Here is a 6,000-nt window from a genome sequence, read left to right on the forward strand (position 1 = left end):
TCAGTCCACTGACATTTGCTGCTGAAAGCTGTGAGAAAGACAAGATGTGGCCGGTCCAGGAGGCTTCCAGGTGATGCCGACATTGCTGATTTGGTGAAAACACTTGAGAACTGGACTGAAGGGTTTTGCTCTCGTCTGGGTTCTTGCAGGGCAATGGGCTCATGCAGCCCATCGCCCACATCGCCCTCCTTCACTCCTAGGCCCGTCCTCCCATTTTCTCCAGCTCACTTAGTGGTATGGCTTTTCCTTTAGCCCTAAGCCAACCTTAGACATCATCCCAGTGTTCTCCTCATTCACCCTTGAGGTTTTGGGGGTTCCCCCCCTTTCTTGCCATTTATTTTCTTCCCTCCTCCTTTGGTTCAAGTCTGATTGTGTCTCGCCTTCTGTGTGTGTTTCTTTCTCTCATTTGTTCGTTCTTTTGTCAGAGCAATTTTCAGACTTAATGGCTGGCTTTGCTCACCAAATCTTTATGGTGGGAATGTAATTTTATTACTGTATGATTGAAATGTTTTCAGTAGCTATCACGTGTACTCAACTCCGATCAAACCTTGATGGTTTTCATCCTGAAATCACCATTTGTCTTACTCGATATCCTTCTGTTCCTTAGCTTATTTCAAAAAACTTAAAATATATATTCAAAGAAACATAAAGATTCAAAAACCTAGTATCACTTGTCTCACCAAAAGATGATTCTCAGAATTACAACAGTGGGGACCAAGGGTGGTGTCGACTGTCTCTTAGACCCTGTATGCATGTCAAAGGCCCTGGCTTTGAGAGTTTCTATTTGGAGCAAAGAGTAATAAAGTGGGAGAGAGCTTTAAAGAGGTCCTAGTCTAAACTGCGACAGATCCTCTTTCAGTAATGGGAAGTACTGGAAAGGCATAGTGAAGTTTCTCATTGTGTGATTCAATGTCCTGCCTTTGTCTGCGCACACAGTCACCTCACTTACCCCGTAGGAAGTCTTTCATTGTTTGAAAACCAATGCCCAACTCTTAGAACGTGGTGAAAGGGCCCATCACTTGGTAATTGCCACCTGACCTCTCTTGCCCTCTCCTGGGGCACTGCCCAGCCCCCTGCAAGACTCGTCTCAGTACCTCTCTTGCCACTGTCCTGGGATGCTGCCCAGCCAGACTTGTCTTCACGAACTTAACTCTGGGCCGTGGGTGCCATATGCTAAAGGCAACAAGACACATGGGCACCAGCGCTCAGTGCCATTTGAAGAGATTTCTGTCACACCTGAAAGAGGCTACGTGTGTTTGCTGATGCTGGCCAGCTAGTGATGTCAAGGTTCGTGGCTTTCTTTGAGGTCATAAAATGTCGACCCCAGTCTCCAGGCCCAGTTGTCACACAGTGCCTTTCAAAAATAAGAAACAGGGCTGCAGAGCCTAATTTCTCCCCACGCCTGGAGGATCTTTTCCAGAGACCCACCACACCCTTAACAACCCTCTGTTAGGACCTTTTGGTGCGAGCTGAGTCATGCGCCTGGGTTTGGGCCTACTTTCCCTTAAACTAGAGGATCCAGTGTCAAGCTGAAGCTGTAAGCTGCTCTAGACAGGAAGGGGGGTCCTGAGAGAGCGGGTGTGTCCCTGCCAGCCACCACCACTGTGCTGCTTTGCGCTTGTGCCCATTTGCCAAGAGCACCTACGCTGTCCAGGGTCCTTTCCTGAATGGCCTTCTCTGGCCACCAGCAGAGGTGACCTCTCTTCCAAGGTAGGCATATGCATTCAGCCTGTCGTCTCCATTGTGTAATCTGCAGTTTGACTCCCACTGACTCGCCATCTTTCAAGTTCAGGCTCTTCGGTTCTTTTTGTACCAACCTAGGGTAGGCCTTCATTGAGCATTTTTGAAATTAAGCTTTTTTCCTTCTGTACAAATCACAAGTAAGTCCAAAGTAATACATATATGTTAAAGGGGGGCGGGGAAGCCCAACTTTGAACCGTTTTACAAATAACACTCCTCGTTTTATTTTTCAATGGGACTTCTGCTGGGAGGGGAGATATAGCGGTGTCCTACTAGCATATGGGAAGTCCTGTTGACATAGAACTTCTGCTATGCCATGGACCTCGAAGCAAGTCAGCCATTATAAGTCCCAGAGAGTTCTTTTATAAATAGTAAGCCATTTCAACCTTGTGTAAAACACTTTATACATAATAATTGCTTCCCTGGGCTGAATCATCTTGGGTCCAGTGCTGCAGCTGCATTAAGCTGGTCTGTACTGATACACTCTTCCAAGTTAAACTGCTTCTTAATGAAGTGGCTTGCACAGAAGCCATCAGCCAATGCATGTCTGCACACGAGCATGCTTATACATAATGCTATCAGCACCTCAGAACAAGTGCAGAGACAGAAATTGTCTAATATTAATGAGCGATTCACAGATAAGTGGATGCTCCAGCCTCTAATGTAGTTGAGGTGAGTCTCAGTAATGGGCCTCTTGAAATGACCCAGCCCCCACCGGAGCACCTCCACTTCCAGCAGCCTGCGTAAAGTCTAATAAGTGCATAAATATTTTAGCAAGGGAAATAGGTAGCATTATGGCCACACTCCGTGCTGCTGACAGCTTGGTAGTTAGAAACCACCACATCCCGAGGTGTAGTAACTCACCATTTGCTCAGAGTTGAAATGAGGCAGAGGAGAGAGCTCAGGGCCCTTAGCTCATTTTTTATTTAAGGGCAATTTTTAATCTATTCAGCTATTTAAGCTCCAAAGAGAAAAGGGAAAGAGGGAAGAAATATGCCTCACGTGCAGAGATTCGGGGCGTGTGTACGGCCTCACTTGACAACATCTGAGGTACAGTTTAAATCAGAAGCAGCATCATGTAACCCTGTAAGTGGATGGTGGGAATTTAAAAATTTAGTTTTCTGGTGTGTGTGTGTGTGTGTGTGTGTGCGTGTGTGTGTGTGTGTGTGTGTGTGCGCGCGCGAGCGTGCCCACATGTGTGTTAATGCATGTATATGTGGGTGTCTTTTAATCTGTTTTGAGGCAGCTAATTTCCAGTTCTCCTTTGCAGATTCATAGTTCGTATTCATTGTTCTGCTGCCTCTTATTCAACTTTTTTTTTCAAATGGACACGATCTTTAGAACTTAGGTAAATAAGCTAAGAGAAAACACGTGTAACTGATTCATATTTTGAAAGATCAGTATGACATGGCATATATATTATGCCACCATTAACCGTTTTCTAATACATGCTGAAATAAATGCGCATTGAGTCCAACAGATGTTGTAATCAAAGAGGCTGTTGCTCTAGGCATGTCAGGAAACACTAGGTCACTGGGTAAAAAAAAACAGATGTTTTAATTAGGTAATGGTTCAAGTCCCCTCTCTGTCAGTTTCACCAGCCGAATGACTTCTGTGGCTTTTTGTCTCTCTGACTCTCAGTTCCTGTGCTGGAAAACAAAGGCATAGATGTCCAGGCAGTTTTCTAGAGGGTTAAATGAAGTGAGACATGCGCAGCTCTTAGGGTAGCTTGTGGGCTCTAGCAGGACCAGCTTTGGTTATTATTAACTTTTCGACTGGAGATATATGTGTCACTCGAGGGTTCCAAACACTGATGAACATGCCTTGGGACACAAAATTTACCAGGTGTCTACAGCTGACAGACGTCTACCGTGGGTCCTGGAGACATGCTGATAGCTTTGGAGTGACAGCTGTGTGCTAGAGATAGTGACAGCAGTGTATGTGTAATGCATTGAGAGCCACGTGTCCGGGTTAAGATGGCAGGTCAGAGAAGGAGAACGTAGTCCAAGTCATCCTCGGAGAGGAAAACATGCAGATTCACACATCAGGCCTCTCTTGGATGGCTCCCGGGGACACATCAAATTCCAAGTACACGATTCCCGCCGGGGAGCAAAGGATGCACGAGGTTTGAGCATGTGTTCAGACATGCAGCCCTGCCATCATTCGCCTACAAACCCACGTGATATTAAAGGATTTGAAAAATACCATTTTCAGAACTAGACAGTAGTCAAGCAGCATGTAAATAAAATTATTAATTCCTTCTACAGAGATCTCTCCTAGATGCTACACAAAAGCTGGCTGCCCTTCTTACCTGTGGGTTTAGTCAGTACTGGTCAAAAATATTTGGAAAAAGCTGTATCTTTTCTGAATATGGAGAGATTTTCATGCATTATTCTCTAAACTATATTTTGTCAGACTTTTTGCACAAAATGTATTTGTGTTAGTACCCTAGAAGTGATGAAACACGTCATAGATGACTGTGTATGTTACATGCGAATACCATGCCACTTTACATAAAGAGCTTGAAAACCCATAGATTTTAATATGTGGAGGGTTCCTGGAAGTGGTATTTTTGCATGTTGGGGTAGCTGTGTTTAAACATGTGAGAGACAGGCTTCTATTAACTTCTTCTTCCAAGTGTTGAGATGTTAGCACTGCTTGGTGAGTCCCTTTCCCCTTGCTCTCCACCCTGTCTGGTATTTGAGCTGCTGGCTCTCACTAGACTGGAAGCTTCATGAGAGGAGGAATTGTACCCGAATTGTTTGCTGTCATACCCTCCACCCATACTGAGTAAGAGACTCTCAAATCTGGGAGAGGGACCTGGGGAGTAAGTTCTTTTGGAATTGTGTCCTCCTGTTACACACATGTACATGTAACTGTATCTGACTTTTTCTTCTGAGAAACTGGATGAATGCCTTGAAAAGTGTTTTGGTTATTTCTGTTTCTCTGGTTTGGAAGTAAAGCTCATGGTGAAAGAAGCTGGGTGCTTAGCAATGCAAACATAAGCAGTTGCACTGCCACCTCGGCTCCCCAGCAGTAACTTCCTTTGATGCTCGCCCTGCTTACTCCCAGCCCCTTTCCTCACCCACTTCTCCTCAGAGTTGACACCCTCACTAGAATCAAGACAGCGAGCTCTTTATATCCCAACTCCTTACACAGGAGAGCTCTCATTCTCTGTGTGTATTCTAAAGATAAACCAGATTAGAGTCTTCTAGATTTCATGAGGAGCTGGTGAACTAAGAATGTTATAAATACTTTCCAGAGGGATGGATGTGGCTCAGATTTTACATGCGTGTGGGAGAGCCTGTCTTACCTCACTTTCTGATTTTTCATAATTCTTATTGAACTCATGAGCACCACTGAGAGTCAACGATTGGCGATTTCGTTTTTACGTTCTTCCTGTGTTGTCCGTGAAGACAGCTGTCTATGCTCCCTTCCTTCCTGTCAGCACACTCTCTTCAGTGACCCACAAACACATTTGAGGTGACCCCCAGTTGTGTTGCGCCATTAAAGCACTGAGCGCCCGGACCACTCCATTGAGAGTTGAGCACAAGTTGAAGTAAGCAAGAGCCCATGAGTAAGGGTGCCATGGGGACAGGGAAGCTTAGCTGCCCCCCTCAGCCTCCTCTCCAAGGAACGCTTCCAAGAATGGACATTTGAGTGCTGTCTGGAAAGATGAGCCGGGGATTGGCAGACGCTGAAAGGATTCAGGTGTCCAGTGAGGCCCTGAGAGGATGGAGAGCACCTAACCCACATTTATTCCCTGCAGACCACGGCTCAGGGACCACGGCTCAGGGACCACAGCGGGCCTGAACAGACAGGGGTAAAGAGCTGATGAATAGAATGTGATGAGACCTTTACATGGCAATCTATGTAACCTAGTGAGGTGGCCAACACTTCAGTCACAGCCTTGATAATTCTACCTAAGTTGTCAGTAAAAGTAGTTTCAAATACCCTGTTCAACTTGACAGAATCTAGACTCAGAAATTCTACTGCTTAGTTTCAAGCAGAGAAAGTAAACAAACAAACAAACAAACAACAACAGCAACAACAACAATAACAACAACAACAACAACAAAACAGTTCCTGTAAAAGAGTATTGTTGGCAGCACGGTTTGGGGAAACTAGATTAGGATCGTCCAGATCTGTTTGTGTAGGGCATGACTAGGGAGATTGGTGTCTGCTCCATGGACACGTGTGGAAACATCCGTATCGATGCAGAAACCTGCAGGCCTGCTGCTGGAGGCGTGAACCAAGACA

The sequence above is a fragment of the Rattus rattus genome, chromosome 9 (assembly GCF_011064425.1).
Source record: "Rattus rattus isolate New Zealand chromosome 9, Rrattus_CSIRO_v1, whole genome shotgun sequence".
In the NCBI taxonomy this organism is placed as follows: Eukaryota; Metazoa; Chordata; class Mammalia; order Rodentia; family Muridae; genus Rattus; species Rattus rattus.